Source organism: Mirounga leonina, unplaced genomic scaffold, assembly GCF_011800145.1.
Source record: "Mirounga leonina isolate KUSES-001 unplaced genomic scaffold, KU_Mleo_1.0 Mir_127, whole genome shotgun sequence".
Taxonomy (NCBI): domain Eukaryota; kingdom Metazoa; phylum Chordata; class Mammalia; order Carnivora; family Phocidae; genus Mirounga; species Mirounga leonina.
In genome coordinates, this window is record NW_023270316.1 from 68,012,920 (window position 1) to 68,030,891 (window position 17,972).

The window sequence follows — 17,972 nt, forward strand, 5'->3', positions numbered from 1 at the left end:
TTCTTTCTTTCTTTCTTTCTTTCTTTCTTTCTTTCTTTCTTTCTTTCAGAGAGAGAGAGAGAGCATGGGGGGAGGGGGCAAAGTGGGGAGGAGCAAAGGGAGAGGGAGAGAGAGAATCCCAAGCAAGCACCATACTCAGCATAGAGACAGATGTGGGGCTTGATTCCACAACCCTAAGATCATGACCTGAGCTGAAATCAAGAGTTGGATGCCCAACCAACTGAGCCACCCAGGCGCCCCTAAACCCAGCTCTATGTAATATACCATAATGCCTTAAAAGAAATAGAGAAAGGCAGGTCTTAATTTTCCAGTACTCACAATTTGTTCATCTTCATTAATGTGACACCTCAATGGACCAGGTCGCCCAAGGCAAAACCTGAAAACCATCCAAGATGCCTCTCTCCCTCCCTCTCTCTCCCTGCTCTTGATCCCCTCCTAACTATGATTCATGACTACCATGTCTTCATACATAGTCTAGTTTAGGTCCTTTTATTTCACTTGGTCTTGAGCTACTATAACAATCCCCTGATTTGTGCCCATCTCTTCTTCCCTCAGCTCATCTTTTCATGCTTCTTCCAGATTTACCATTATACAGTCAACTCTTTTGGAGTCAATATCACCCATAGAAGTCATTCCCAACTCCTTACTGTAGTATAAAAAATTCTTATTATCTAGCCCACTCCTATCTTTCTAATCTGTCACTTTATACTCTTCCCTATAACGACGTACAGCAATATCAGAGAACTTGCATTTCCCTGAACACTCATGCTCTCCTCTGCCACCTTCCATTGTATATGTTCTTCCTTCCCTCTGGAATTCCTCTCTCCCTCTTGTTTTTCCCAGTGAGATTATTCTTTAAGAGCCATCTTAAATATTACTCTCTATATGAACCTCCTTTGATTCTCTTCATGAGGTCCACTGCACCTTTCTCTATACAACCATTATGCCTTGCATACATCTATAGTGGTGTGCTTATTCCATAGGATAGCAGTCTTGTCATTATGGGGCTGTCTTCGGCTGTAGACTGGGATCTCATTCAAGTTGAGAATATAGTTTCATCCTAGTCCAGCTGGATTTCCAACAACATTACCCAAAAGTAGTGAAAGTCTTTTCACTGCAAATGTTAAGGTGTTAAATGTTAACTTTAACATTTAACTTTTAACTTTAAATGTTAAACTGTACTTATCTAAGCTAGTTAATTCTGTATTGTAACTAATTCTTCACAGAATAGCATTCTAGTTGGCTTACATGTGTATGTCTTATATCTTCTTCTAGATGATCAAACTCTGGAGTGTTTTACTCACCCACAAATTGTCTTAAGGTGAATCAGCCCTCTTGTAAAGCTAGATAGCCAGGACAACACACTCAAAAGTATTTCTCACTGGGCCTATGATATTACTTGGCTAGGAAATCTGTGTTTAAATCATGAAACCAAACTCTTTTTATGATTATTAAATAATTCCAAACTAAATAAGGAGAAAAAAATGTTTGTTTTTGAGTTAATTAATTCATACTCCCATTTCTCCATTTCTGACGGATTAATTCATTGGCTTTGCATTCAGAGTTTTGTTGTTTTACTTTGAGTGTCTCATAACATAATATTATTACTCACAACATAATATGTTATTACTACCTGGTAAATGCTTGTGTAAGTATAGTCATTAGTTTTCAATTCTTCTAACAAAATTTAATGAAAACTCATAGGATATATACTTTATTGTATTGCATTGATGTTCCCAGATAAGTAGTGACATCTTCTAGAGGAAAGGGTAAAGAGCTGGTACGTTGGGATCAATGTGGGGACAGTCCAGGTCCAATGTCCAAGTTGGAACAGGACACTCAGTACAGGAGCTAAAGGGAGGGACACAGGAAGTCTGAGCAAGCAGGACAAGAAGATCCATATTTTTGGTTCATTGTCCAAAGACAAGAAGAGCATCTGGAGGTCTCCATGTCAGTCTAGTTGTCCCAGTAGCCTCATGCTCAGCTGTTGCTTTCATACAGGCTCCTAACAAAACCTGCCATGAATCGAAGGATTGGTCAACTTTGCCTAGCGAGACTGGTTATACACAAGATGGAACATTTTAGGTCCTTGTTTTGTTTTTTTTTTTTTTCAGTTCTGGAAAACTTACTTCAAATATTTATCCAGATGCAAAATTCCTTGGATCATTGTTTAAAGTGAACTTTATTAACTAAACTGAATCCAGGAAAATTCTATAATCAGTTTTGTTATTAAGAAACTTAATTTTTATTTGATGCATTCCTTTCTTCCTTCATTTATTCATTTCTGGGACTTGGTCCAAATCTTATACAAAACATACACAGAAAGAGAGAAAACAAGTGGCCTCTTTATATAAACTAATCAAGAAGGAAATGAAGCCACCCAAATGTGGCTTATGCCATCTGTGGTCTGCGATAAATAGCAAAACTGCAGTCATGTTTTTTCTTTAAATGTTAACTGTAAAATATAAAATCCTTTTTATTAACACCAGATGTCAAGAATGCTTATTAAAATGCCATGGTTTATTAAATAACATCATTTTAGACTCACTGGGCTAGTAAAGACTGTTTGGGTTTTTTTTTTTTGCATTTAGATTAAACATCTAAAATTATGTATTACTTACTCGATCTATTCAAATATGTGAATACTAATATATATACACCAAAATTTAAATTTAGAAGTAGAAAGATTTATACATCATGGGTTGAACCAAAATGTTTTTAAATCTGCAAAAGTAGATTTTCACTTGGCTGTTACGTTTAAGATTTATTGAGATTTTTGTATGCACTGAAATAAGCATTACTTTATGTATCTCAGGTCTAGAGGAAATCAAGGAAAATCAAATAAAAATAAAGAGTAGACCTAAAATTGTGTATTCTCTCTATCCTTTTTAGTGGCCTTTTCTTTGGCTTTCATTGCATAGGAAATTGTGAGGAAATCTATTAACTTCTGTTTCTCCACATACCCCACCAACTAAGAGTCACTTCAGTCTTTTCTCAACCTGAGTCAGAGAAGAAATAGCTTTGAGAATTAGGTAGAAAACAGTATATAGAATTTTTCAAAATAAAAAGTTTTGGAAACTTCTCTACAAGGCCATGCTTGGAATATTTTGAATTCAAATTTAAAGTCAATATTGAGAGGTTAGCATGGTGATAAAGGAACATTATATTTTCATTTTTTTTCCTTCATGAACTGATACTTTGGTTGAACCTCTCTCTAAGCAAGCCTCCTTAAAAATGACTCTGGAATTGCAGATTTTAATGCTTTGCATATTTTCTTTTCTCTTTCATTTTTATATATAGTTTGTAGATGACCTCTTAGGTAGTTAACATGAGGATTAGAAAAAGTTTTTTTGAGAGATAAATTCACCTACCAGTGTCAGTCAGCCTTAAATTATTTAGGCCAAAGTCAGTGTGTAATACTCACATCCCTTATGTTTGTCCAAGGGAACCAACTTTCTAGTGGTGATCTGGTGATTAATCATTGCTACTTAGACATTTTTCTGTGATGTTTAAATCAGGGTCACCTCTGAATATAACTTATTGAGTTTGAAACCAGCAGGTATATTCTGGACAAAGTAAAGAGCAAATAGTAAAATGGCTTACATGTTTACCTAAGAATTTATTTACTTTGGTATTTTATCTGTTGCTTTGGGTTTTGAAGGTTTACAATGAGGGCATTAGGAACAAATGTGCCCTTTGTGTTTCAGGAGCAGCAGGTGTTGAAATAACTTTCAGATTTCACTTGGACAGTAGTAGTTAATGTATTTATTGACTTGATTGATCATCATGTGCCCCAAGGACTATAGCCTCCCAATAAAAATTATCTGGATATTTTCATGGTTTTCTGGTATTGTTCTGTTCATTTAATCTGCATATTTGTCTATGTGGGCAAGGGATACATGTCTGGGTAAATTTGTTCCAAAAATCAACTGCATTTTAAATCCAGCCGTATCATAATTCCTAAAATGTTGTTATTCTTAGACTGTGTGAACATGGATTTATAATTACTATGGCTTTAGAGGTATTAAAAACTTAATACCTTCTGGGAGATCTCACCAAATGAAGCAAAAGACTCTTAAACTTAATTCAAAGGAATTTACTATTATTTATCCATGAGATAAGTCTAACAGTTCTAGAGTTCCTAATCTGCAGCTTTGATGATTTACCTTCCCCCAGCCATGTATACGACAGAGATTGTCAAGCACCCAGCATAATGCTAGAGATGTGTGTTTCTGTATATTGACAAAGCACTCAACAACTATTTGTTGAATGAAACATTCAGAGAAAAAACCCATTGGTGGTCTAGACACATTTAATCTAGCTAACCTGGCATCAGTGAATGACATCCCACATTCTGCTCCAAAGTGCACCCTTCTTTCTTATGTTTCTGAAGCTGACTATAAACTAATGGTAACTTTAGGGGAGTATAAATAATGATCTCCCAAGTTAATATCATTTCCTTTATTATCTGCCCATAAGTCACATTGTAGTTCTTAGAGATATTCTATCAATGTGATATATTGCTAGGGTCTAAAATGCTTCTACCCTATCATTTGGGTTTCCAAACAGAGAGGTTTGAGTCACAATAGAATATATGCACCTAGAGATTTTTATGTGTCTTTTTTAATTGTCAAAAAATATGCATAACATAAAATTTATTGTCTTAACCATTTTAAGTGTACACTTTAGTTGCATAAGTACATTCACATAGCCATGCAACCCTCACCAGAACTATTTTCATTTTGCAAAACTGAAACTCTGTACCCATTAAACAATAGCTTCCCATTTCCTCCTCCTTCAAGCCCCTGGCATCTAGTGATTTTTAATGAAAATTATTATGCTAAAATATTGCTGTATATCTATAAGAAAATATATCTTCACCATCACATTTGTGAATGTTTAGAACTGACATATTATAGAAAATACATATAAATAAATATCTATAATTAATAATAAATATATATTTATTTATTTATTTATTCTTTGCCACATCAGTTTTCCTGGGAAATGAATGTCCCTACCTCTGCTTCTAACTTTTCATGTACTATTTAAATGGTTATTGTGTTAGGGGTTCATTTTAAAATATCTCTAAAATCTTTGAACTTCAATAATATTTCCCAAATATATTCAGTTTTCAAGAGCACTAATTTTTGTTGTGTTAATTTCAGGCATTTAATTTCTACATTTTTTCTCATCATGACACTCAACATTAATATTTTTCATATTTCCATGTCAATTTATGTATTTATCAAATTCAAATTCTATATATCCTTTAATGTAACATTCTATATTTAGAACTAAATAATATTTAACCATACTCTTGTCAAATAGTCTGTTTTATCTGGGAATCCCAATTTCACCTGGGTTGCATTGATTTATTTTGGAATCAGGTAATCTTTCAGTTCTTCTGTGAAGGAGTAGCTATGTTAGCACTCAATCTCAAGGAGTGGCTGAGAAGGCCTACTTAATAGGTTTTGTTTTCTTTTTAAGCCCTCAGGCTGAAATTTCTCTGTAGTAATTGCTCATAAATGAGAATTTTTAAACAGTTGAGCTTGAATTCTACTGGGTTATTTCTTTGTGTGATGATTGAAACATTATTGTGCTATTTAGAAGATAACTTAATATAAGTTATTTTACTAATTTTATTCTACTTGCTATTCTAAGTCAAATAGTCATTAAATAAATTTGCTTCCAGACCAAGTCAGAACCATTTAAATATGCTATACTACTACTAAATAAATAAATAAATAAATTTATACTACCATCTGCAGTCAGGTTGGGTTCTTTCTAGAGCAGCAAGTAGTCACCTACTTGATTTTCCCTGTGATGTGTGGAGAGAGCTTTTCCTCCTCAGTCTCACAGCATCTGAAGTTTTACCATTAGAGGTTCAGTACTTGGTGTTTGTTGTCAGATGTTACCCTTTAAAAAGCAAAGATCCTTGGGAAAAGTGACTCTTCTTATTGCCAGTCACCAACTCTTTTGTGGACTTGTTTTACCCAGGATAAATATGAGCAGGGGCATAGAAAAGGGTGAGAAAAAGAGAGAGAATAAAAAATGGGGTGGGTAGGAACTGAGGTATCAAGGACAAAGCTTTAACTGCATCAGTATTTTGCCTCCTTCATCCCTGACTCCTGTTGAGTATCATTTACTTGATGCTTTGAAAAAGTTAGTAAAATTTCAGTCTCTGTTTTTCAGAATTTCCTTCAGAAAAATCAACAAATGTTCATCATATGTCTCTTCTATACCACACTTGCTGCTCAGCACATCACATGAATTATTTTACTTACTCCTTAAAGCAACCCCATTGACTGACAAAGAAGTGAGGTTCAGAGAAATTTGGTAACTTTCGGAAGGTCGTGCAGCTAGTCACTGTCTTTCTGATTGCTAAGCATATGATCTTAAGCATATGATCTAAACTGTATTTATTCTTAGGATAATGGGGAGCAGTTTCACGAAGAGTGACATGATGAAATTGTATTTTGGAAAGATCACACTGGGTGTGAATAGTTTGGAGGGGAATAAGACTAGAATCCGGCTAGAAGTTAGGAAGCTATTGTAGTTATCTAAGCAAGACCTGAATGTTGCTCAGAGGTGGAAGTAGGAATGAAAAGAAGTAGATGGATTTAGGCAAGATTTGGGAGTAGGCATCAACAATTTAACTAGAAGGACAGGAAAGAGTCAAGGATGATCTTTGCGTTTCTGGTTTGAGCAACCGAGTAGGTGGTTGTTTTAGTCAGTTCAGGACGCTATAACAAAAATACCATAGACTATGTGTCTTAAACAACAAACATTATTTCTCAAGATCTGAAGGCTGGAAGTCTAAAAATGAGGCACTGGCAGATTCGGGGGCTAGTGAGAGCCTGTTTCCTGGCTTGCAAATGACCATCTCTTGCTGTGTCTTCATATGACAGAGAGAGAGCTCTGAGCTCTTCATCCCCTTAAGGGCACCACTCCCATCTTGGGGGATCCACTCTCATGACCTCATCCAAACCTAAATACTTCCCAAAGGCCCTACCTCCAAATACTTTCACATTGGGGATTATGCTTCAACATATGAATTTGGTGGGAGGCGGGGCACACAGTCAGTCCATAGCAATGGTGAAGCCATTCACTAAGATGGGAACACAGAAAAGGGATCAGTGTGAAGCTGGGTGTGTATGTGAGGGGGTGGGTAATGTTGAGCTTTGGACACATGGAGTTTGAGGTATCTGTGAAATGTTCCCAAGTAGATGTCCAGTAAAAGTTTCCTCTATTGGCCTGGAGCTCAAGGAAAGAGACTTGGTCTGAGGGTATAAATCTGGAGGTTATCAGAATATGGATGAAAAGTAGATGAGATCACCCTGGGAAAAGTGCAGAGTGAGAGGAGAAGGTCCTGAACAATGCCTGACAAAAGAAAATAAAACAAAAATAAATGAAATCAATATATAAGAAGGGCACAAGCAAAAAAGGAGCCCACCAAGAAAATGAGAAGGAACAGGTAGGTAAATAGAAAAAACAGCAGGAACAGTGTGGGAGAACAAAAGCCCAGAAAGATAAATTCAGAAAGGAGGATTTCTCAGCTGCCTTGGCTGAGGGAGTGTTACAGAGAGAGAAAGTGGGGTAGGGAGTGGTTTTAGCACTAAGGAGGTTATTGGTTACACGAGGACAGTGGAGTAGAAGGCAAAAACTAGACTCCAGTCTTCTGGTTACTAAATGGACATAGGATAGTGTGAATTTTTATGTAGTCCAGAGAAAAACAAACTTAATACATTTTCCTTGTGAATAAATACTTTAATTATGCTTATTATTCTAAACAATTTATTCAGTCTAAAATCATTCAATCCTAATATCCTTGTGGCATTTTATTTTCATTTCTGGAGGTCATTCGTTCCTAATTTTACAATCTGATTTTTTTTTCAAACTTGATGATGTTATTTTTGATGAAAACAGTGTAATTTTGAGATATTAAGATAGTTGTGATTTTTTTTTTTTTTTTTTTTGCAGGTGCTCTCTGACAAACGAAGCAAAGAGAGAGCAGGTAAGTCTCCTTGAAAAGATGTTTTACTCTATTTGCTTATCAAAGTTGTTTGAAGAGCCTTGCCCAGTCACTATAAATTTAAGCATGCTGTGAGTTTTGCTGAATAATCGATAGTCACAGTATGATGGAGTATGTCCTACATCTTGAAGACTGGATCAGTTCACTTAGTTTTTCACCAGGTGTCATGCAGCCCATATTATGGGTTTAATCTCCATTTTTTACAGTTGGTTTTACTCAGAAGGAAATACCTTTCCATAATCAATCCTTATCTTGAAACATGTACTATAAATTTAATAGGAACTAAATAAAACATTGCATCTATATGGAAACAACTGCTTAGAAGATGAGTCCTCTTGACAATAATGAAGGGTAGCAATTTTATTTGTATAGCTTCCATATTTGGAAATGTTCTGTGTAAATGATTATGTTTTGCATCTTATTTAGTCTCTTATTTAAATGACTACATAAAATAACAGCTAACCACTCCCTGAACCACCACTTCTTACCAACTGTGTAGTAGATGTTGTATTATTTGAACAGTTTTTTTATTTGAGCAATCCTTGTGGATACATCACTGAATCTTCTCATTTTTCCTTACTTCATTTGGTCATTTAAATGCTTATACAGAAGGAAACCACTTCAAAAACTTTGTGATTCCAGTATACTTTTCTTCTTATATTGAAGGTTATATGCTTTTAGAATAGTTCAATGTAAAATTAAAACTTCTTTTCTCTGAGTTTATATCTTTAAAGCCTTTTTCAAAAACTTTTAAAGTTTTTGAAATAATCTTGTCAAATAATGCCACTAATTATAATCTTCTAATGCTGCCCTCACTTGTATTGGTGACCCTCATTATTCCCATTTTTGAATGCTCCTTTTTCTTTAATTGTTGGAGAACCATTATTCAGAAACCCAAAATCTCAGCTTCAGTTGAAATTGGACCAACATCAGCAATATAGTCATCTGCTGTGCTATCTCTTAGGGAGATTTGCAAGGAGACCTTTACACTGGACCACCAGGCAAAGTGACTGGCTGGAACTTTGTAACAAAAATGTCTTTAGTGAGGGCGCCTGGGTGGCTCAGTTGGTTAAGCGACTGCCTTCGGCTCAGGTCATGATCCTGGAGTCCCGGGATCGAGTTCCGCATCGGGCTCCCTGCTCGACGGGGGGTCTGCTTCTCCCTCTGACCCTCTCATGCTCTATCTCATTCTCTCTCTCAAATAAATAAATAAAATCTTTAAAAAAAAAAATGTCTTTAGTGAGACGGCTGGGCCCACCAGCTGTGCCACTAAAACCAGCAAACAGAATTTGCTCCTGCCCTTCGGCGAAATACTTGTAGCATCAAGTATACATAATATATTCACTTTTTATATTTGAGACTTTAACAGTACTGAACCCTCAACCACCCAACACCTGAGTGGGAAATAAACAAAGCCCTTTTTCAAGATCGTGTGGGTGTGTCCCAATAGTAAGTTATGCCGTAAGTAGGACGCTCTGTGTTTCATCTCTCTTGCTGAAATTCCAACCTAAATTCAAGGAGTTGATACTACATTCAGGTCAGCAAAGAATGTGCTTCCTTCCAGAAATGACCAAATGAGGGATTGACACAAATGAACAGCATCTGAAGTTTTAGACAAAGTGTTTCCCCTGGAGATTTGGTAACTAGAATATGTTTGATCTATTTTCTTTTTATCATAAGCATATCCAACTTAGGATAATTTCCATCATGTAAAAGCTACAGTTAAGGGAGTAAAAAAACAAACAAACAAACAAACAAAAACTGCAATTAACTCCTGGCTAGAAATGACAAGTAGCTTTCTAACAAATCTCCAACGAGGAAGTTCAGCTTTGGTGGCCCTGATGTGGTGAGAAGTACCAGATTGGATGTGGAGCTTACCTACGAATATTCAGGTATCATATAGTGAGGGTTCAATCGACCAGAAACTACATTTTTAGCTGCTTATCCATTCCTCCAGCTAGTGTTTCATTTTGACAGAAATAAAAAAAAAAATTGAATAGGCAAGCAGGCCAGCAGAAACTAGAAAAGAGTCAAATCAATTCTCACATAAATATTTATGGAAAGTACTCTGGGAGTAGGAAATATTGGTGAAGGATGTCTGAGAACAATTTTTCTGCACATGTAAATCAGAGGAGAATTTTTGAAGCCTAAGTCAAATTTCCATGCGAATGTAAAACAGTCCATAAATTTGGTTTTTTTCAGTTATAGTTGTCCTCTTTTTTTTTTCAATCTCCTCTTTCAAATTAAATTATTTTCACAATTTAAATTTTTAATGATTGTTCCTTCCTGCCATTTGTAAAATGTGAAATGTGCTCCCCTCGCTTCTAATTTGGCTCCCTATAATGGTTTCTTGATTGGAGTATCTGAGAGCTTCTCTCTGTATGTATGTTTTACCTAAGATGTAATAGGGTAGCCAGATGGAAGACCTATTGGTGGTTGCTTAATATATACAGATGTAAGGTGTAATGTGAAATTGGAGAAGGACATGACTGTGAGCCAACTTCTCTGTTTGCCCTTGTAAGGTGACTTCTGATGCTTCTTTCTTGTATGTTAAATGGCCTGATCCTCATTTCCTCTGGTCTTAGACACTGGTGAGGGATAAATGTAGAGCCCAATGGAATAGTGATCTCAAGCAGAAAAGCTGAAGTACAATGATACGGTCTAAAGGCCAGCCATTGTTATTGCTTTTATTAATAGATTAAGAGAGAGTGTCACAAGATAGACACACTCTTTTCCTAAGTAGTTTAAACTGTTCACCAGGGCCAAGATATCTCAGCCTAGTGAAGGAAGAAATATTTACTATGGTAACAGTGCAGCAAATTCTCTGAGTTCTTGCCTATCATGCTGTGGTCCTTGTTGGATAAAAAGTCAAAAGAGAAATGAATGGTACAAAAAAAAAAGAGAAAGAAATGAATGATACATATTAAGGTATGGATTCCATAATGGAATGAAAATTTACCTTTGAAAAGTGAATATAAATGTTCACAAATATATACATACTTTAAAAATTAACCCAATAGTTATGGTTGACTTAATCTGTCCTTAAATTTAGTTTCTCATTGTATGTATTTTTCATTTCTTTAAATTTGTAAATGGGATACCAAAGCCAAATTCCAGCAGTCCTCACTATCAAGAATATTTGAATCTTGCACAGATTTGCTATTCTTAGTATATATCATATATATATATTGCTTCAAGATTGTAATAAATTTCTCTTCCATATAGAAAACAATTTTAAAACCTAAGGAAAATAAGGTCACTTCTGAAGAAATCACTTGCTTTTTTTTTTTCTCAGTAATTTCACTAGGGCAACAGGGATAACTCCTCTAAGAACAGTTTCAAAAGCAGCTTTGTGACCATAACTCTTCATCCTTCCTGCAATACTGTAATTATTACTTTCTGCCTTCTCAGCTTCATTGTGTTATGGTGTTTTGTTAGGCCTATTATCAAGATTATGAAGGATTTGTCACAAACAGAATTTCATAGGTGTTGGAGATACAGAGTATGTGTGGAGCTAAAAGTATGGCCAAACCAATGATTACAAACAAAAGCAAAGTGTACATATTGTTCTGTTTCACTGGAATTTAATCGTAATGACAAATGCCTGAGCTCAAGAGATTCCTGGTACCCCTCAGCAATCCGAATTGGAAACTGTAACTTCTTTTTAATTCATCAAGTGTACATTGAATATCTGTCTCTGGCACTATGCAAGATATTAGCAACACAAAGATAAATAAGATAAAATTATCCCTCCTTCAAGAGATTCACCTACCTTAAATCCTCTCAAGATTTCTGCAGTGAAACCAATGCTTTTCAGTAAATGTGTTACTAACAAAATTTATAATAATTCAATAAGTTTTATAATTGTGATTTCCTATGTCTGGATAAAGAGAAACAATTACCATTTTGTGGCAGAATGCCCACATGAGGCAAAAGGAAAGCATCAGAGTGTGCTGAGAGGAACTTTAGTTTTATTTTATTTTAGTGTGAATCTCTATCTTGAGTTGCAAGTGCCTCATAAGCGGTATATAAATCTAGCTATATAATCTTTCCCTCTATATTTGAGTTATACCAGTTTATTCTGAACACTTAGTTATAGCCCTTGCAAGCTGCTAACTTAAATATAGAGGGGTGAAAAGAGAGTGATTTTTATCTGCCATTCGTACATCTTGCACCTGGCATTCAAGGTCCCCACTACAATATTTACCAAATATTTACCAAAAAGCCCTGAATAGCAAGGAGTCAGGGAAAGTGCCAAGCTAGCAAATATGAAATTTGTTTTACCTGAGGAATTCAGATGACTTTTGCTTTGCTGTTTTCTCTGCTTCAAATGCTCATCCTTAAGTCTTCTTATGGCTGTGTCCTTATTATCCAACTTACATGCCACCTGCTTTTAAAAGCCTTCTCTGCCCACTCTATCTAAAGAGGTTGGCTCCTTCTCCACAGGTTTCTGTCTCTGCAATCTCTTTGTTTCCTTCACAGCACTTGTCAAAAACTGTAACTTCTTTCCTCCCTCCATCCCCCCCTCCCTCTCTCCCTCCCTCCCTTTCTTCTTTACCACTAGACTAGAAACTCCATGTCTTATTTATTATTTTATCCCTTGCACCCATCAGACTGCTGTTTCATAACAAATGCTAAAAAAAAAAATGTTGGCTAAATGAATCCCTGAATAAATCTTTTATATTAATATAATTATATGCCATCCAGAAAAGTATATGCAGCAGGATGACCATCATGTTTATCCAGTGGCTTTGTGACACTCTTGGCACATTGCTAAGTACCAGTTTGAAGAGGATAAGTGTGGGACATTAAAGGAAGATAGAGGATCAGTATTTATTGAGTGTCTTTTATGTGCCAGGCAAGCATTATGATACATTCCTTATGAATATTCATTCATTCAATCCTCAAAAATCCCTACAACATAGGAGGTATTGTCCTCACTTTACACATATAAAAAAGTAAGGATCAAGGAAGTTGAATTGCTCAATGAGTGTCTACGTTGGAATTTTAACCTGGTTCTATTTGATTTTCAAGACCATATACTTTTCACTAAACATACTTTCCAAGGAGTATAGTGTGGGGGGACGGTGGGGGGGGGTGGGAGGAGGTGGTATTGCTAGTTGCTATGGCTTGTCTGCCCATAACCTTCAACTACTCTGTTTTATGTACACATAAATTTATTGAGCAGACATTGTATTTCATTACATAATGAGCACAATGAAGAAAAAGTGTCTCCTTTCAAGGAGCTCACAATTAGTGGGGAAGAGAATAAATAAACAGAATACATAGAAGGAAAACACATAGATATTTTCTATTACATTTATATTTCTGCTATTATTTAGAATGTAAATAGGCCAGGGACATAAGCAGGATCCTTAAAATCAAGGAAACATTATTTTTGCAAATATGATTAGAGAACTTTTACCTAAATATCCCCTAATAAGTAGCAATGTTTTTTTAAGAGAGGAATGCGTTCTGGAGACCAAAACCAAAGCAAAGCAAGATGTTTGGTCTTACTGTTGCTGTTGTTGCTTCTAAAGTGCCTTTGGAGGAAACCAGACCTGAGCAAACCCTAAATGATGAAAGATGAATCAGTACCTGGTTTCTTCCTTTTGTGGTCCTCTAGGAAATGAAGCAGGCTCTTCTAGAGGATGAGAGATCTTGCAAAGATGAGATCATGACCCGAAAGCTGAAAAGCAGAAAGCAATTACAATACTTGGTAGCTAATTTGTTGTCAACAGGGAAAGAATATTATCTTGTTATAAGAATTCTTCTTTGATATAATCAATAATCTCTTCAGTCAGAAACACTGGCATATCAATTTGTTTTGTTGCTCAATACCATTTATTGCAAAGAATAGACCTTAGCTGAAAAACAGCCTTTTAGCCTTATGTCCTATTTATTTCGTGATCTGAAAGGAAAAGATTAAAAATTTCTATTCAATAACAACATGACTTTATTTATGTGCTGTCTAAAAAGCAGGTCTTTCCACTTTTACATACAGCATATTGATTCCTTAAATAATGTAAATTTAATGTTGAAAATAAAATATTTTCATTCTGTGGTTCTACAATCTACCCACAACTTGTAAATAGATTTGTGATTAGTTGATGTTTATTTTTATTGTTCTTGAAAGAGCAATCCCTGTAAAAAGTGTGCCAAAGAAAATACTAGAATTAAAAGGCAGCCATAATTTTGTCTTTGAAATTGCCTTTTATAAGTATGTTAGCCTCAAATATATAATCTTGAATGTATCATATACCATTATTTTCATTGTAATTTTAATATAAATATAGTCCCATGGAAAAATTTCAATCATATTGACTACAGCATTGGTACAGATGAGTAACTTTGATATATGTTTATTTCTAGCAACTAATTCAGTCTTTGGAAGTACTGGAAGGTCTAAATGATTTCTGGTAGGCTCCAGTTTTTTTGTGAAGCTACCCTTTCCTCTAGGGAGCCCTGTAATTATCCTGTTGAAAAGGTGGGCCCTTTTATGAAGCATTGCCCTAACCCAAAGAGCTAAGCATTCACTTTAAGAAAAAGGAATATTTTGCCCCACACAATTTTGTACAGAAGCTAGTTATTGAATACTATTCAATTAAATCCTGCTAATTTATATTTATACCTTTTGTTAACATCCTCCTCTAAGAAAGGAACAAAGATTCTAAAATTACATTAGAATATGCACACCATCACCAAAAGCTACCAAGTAATTTTGGTTCCTCTTTTTTTGGCTCTCTGTCAGCATCAGAACCTTCTATCCCAGAACCTTCCAACACTGGAAACAAGGTACTACCTCTCCTCCCCTCCTCTTTATTTGCCAGAGCCTTAACCACACCCCCACCCTCACCGCCACCCCACCCCCATTCACTGAGCACACCCTGTTTTCACATTTGGGAGACATGAAGACAAGATATTCCCTGACTTCTCTCCCTGGCAAATTCCTCTTCACATTCAAGAGGCAGATCAGAAGCTAAACCCTCTGTTGAATTTTTCCTTAATCCCCAAGCAGAGTTAACCAGTCACAGACACTTTATGATGCTCTCTGCTATGGCTCCTATAAAATTCTGTAACTCCCACTGTAAGCTCCTTGTATCACTGAAGTTTTGTCAAATGAATAAATGAATGAAATAAGTATTCATTTTATATTTGTAACAACCCCATGAGGTAAGGATATAGTTATTTCCTTGATTTTACAAAATAGGCATTAAATGATTACTAGGTATGAAATGATTCATCAAAGTTTATGCATCTCCTAACTGGTAGACTAAGATTGAAACTTTAGTCAAATAATTTTTCTCGCACACTAAGTATTGAGTTTCATTTGTTTGTTGTTTTGCTTTTGTTCTTCAACAGTTTTTTTTTTCCATGACTCGATTTTAAGGTTGGTTATTTGAAAACAAATATGGTTCTGAACAGTGTTGCCTAATAGAACCATAATGCAAACTGCAAATGTGAGCCAAATATGTCATTTGAAATCTATTTAAAATCATTTAAAAAATAAAAAGAAACAGGTGAAATCAATTTTAATAACATTTTATTTAGCCCATATCTCCAAAATATTACTTCAGCATATAACAAAAATTAAAACTATTAAGGAGATACTTCACTTTTTTATATTAAATATTTGTAACCTGGTGAGTATTTCACACTTTACAGTAGATCTCAATTTGGACTAGTCACACTTCTAATGCTCAGTAGCCACATGGGCTGGTGTAGTTCTACTGTATTGGACAGCACAAGTTGTAACATCTTTTTATAGGTCACTCTGCAATTTGATATTGATGTGGTCCTGTGGAGAGCAGTATTGGGTGAATCAATCCCAAATGGTGAGAAAGGGGAGATCATCGTGGCATAGCTAGCAAAAATCAGTAAGCCACCAATGTGAGTTATAGTGTCTTTTCCTCCATCATTTTGATTTGAAATACTTGTAGGAATTATTGATTTCCTTAACAGATTCATTGAAAGCACTCCTGCCTTCCTCTGCAATTCAAAATATTTTTATGTTTTATTTTTCTTAATGCAAAACTAAAGAACACTGTTCTTTTTGGAGACAGAACATGTGGGCATTGGAGACAAAGAGGCTGAAGTGTGAGTGTGGGCCTCTGTCCCTTCCTGGCCTCCTGATCAAGGCAAGTTACTGAACTGTTTCAGCCTCATTTTCCTCATCTGTGACCATAAATTACAACATACCTATTTGACACAATTATTGTGAGGGTTATATGAGATAATAGATGGAAAGTTCTGAGTATGGTGCCTGCTTGTGACCAATACATGGTGGTTATTCCTGGCATTATTATTATTAATAATAATAGCTCTATATGAAGTTCTTATAATCACTTCTAGCTACAACATATTTACTGAGGACCCAAATGATGAATGATAAAGCATTTTAATGGTGAACAGAGGTCTATAAAGTGAGAATAGAGCGAGCAGCCAAGGTTCTCTTTTAAGATATCAAAGCTTATTCTTTATGTATTATCTTGGCTAAATCACATTCTGTTTTCTTTGATATAAAATGTGAAAAGTGTTTTGTTACAATAATAACAGTACAGTGACCACTTAATATAACAAATACTTCATAAAAAGTTTTATAACAAATAAGTATACTGAATTTACTATTCTGAAAGGAAATTTATAGATAGCAAATACCTATAATTTCAAAAACCAATACAATGACTTAAGTGTAATAAGTGAAATAAAAATGCAAGTAATTAGTATTTAGTAATCTTATATATTTAATATATATACATTTAATATATAAGATATATTACATATTTTAATATATAAGATATATTATATATTTAATAGATAAGATATATAAGATTCAGGTTGACTGCATGAGAAGATATAATGAAATAGTCCAACACTCATAATGAATAGTTTTGGATTTAAAAAAAGTAAAAATATGAGAAGCCATTTTATAGAATTGTTATGGGAAAATGAAGGAATGGACATAAGGGTAAAATCAGAATAATTCTTATAAGTGTGTGATAAAAGGCAAGAGAAAATAACCTTAACTAAAGTAAAGATTAGATACCAAGACAAATTGTTGACTGTTAATATGGGGAAAATGAGAAAGCTTGATATTCTTGCAAATGAGCTGGACTTTATTAATGCATGGTCTCACAATAATTAATTCCTTGTGTTATAACATAGGGCAGGGTAGGAACTGTCAACCTTAAAAATAAAATAGACAGTAATTTTACCAGCAAGATGAGTTTACTGGGAAATAGCAGAGGAATTGCAATTTGGGACATGCAAGCTATGGTGAGCCATAGTCAAGTCCAAAGAGACAAAGGGAAGGTCAGCTTTTATTATGTTTTAAGAGGAAATTGAGGAGGATTGTTTTAAACAAAAGTTCTTTGGAGAAGAACAAGAGTTCATGGTTGAGACGGTTTCTTATTGGCTGCAAATGGTGGTAGTGTGTTGTTGCTGGGGCAGGGAGGGATCTTCCTTCTTTTCCTTAAAAGCAGGAGATGAAGTTCCTATTTGAAAAATGTCCTCCATTCTCATGATAATTTGTATCTTTCTACTTTCTGTTGGTTATGGAGGCTGCAATGAGTGGTACATTTGTGAAAACTTCTTGCGGGGCTTCTCGACTCCATTTTATTTTTTTATTTTTTATTTTTTTAAAGATTTTATTTATTTATTTATTTGAGAGAGAGAGAGAAAAAAGAGAGGCAGAGGAAGAGGGGGAGAAAGAATCTCAAGCAGACACCACACTGAGCATAAAGCCCAATGTTAGGGCTCAATCCCATGACCCTGAGATCATGACCTGAGCCAAAATCAAGAGTCTGATGCTTAACTGGTTGAGCTACACAGGCACCCCATTTTTTATATTTTTAAGATTTTTTAAATAATCCCCACAACGAATGTGGGGTTCGAACTTACAATCCTGAGATCAAGTCACATGCTCTACTGAGCCAGC

The 17,972-nt window shown here is 35.2% G+C and overlaps 1 long non-coding RNA gene across 1 annotated transcript in view; it reads left to right on the plus strand.

The window, feature by feature from the left end:
• The window catches only part of LOC118009518, a 78,487-nt gene extending 61,821 nt beyond the window's left edge, over positions 1-16,666 (plus strand). Inside the window, exons 2-3 of the long non-coding RNA XR_004678956.1 lie at positions 7,984-8,017; positions 16,076-16,666. This is a non-coding gene — a long non-coding RNA (uncharacterized LOC118009518). The remainder of the gene's footprint in view (positions 1-7,983; positions 8,018-16,075) is intronic.
• Positions 16,667-17,972: the final 1,306 nt, after the last annotated feature.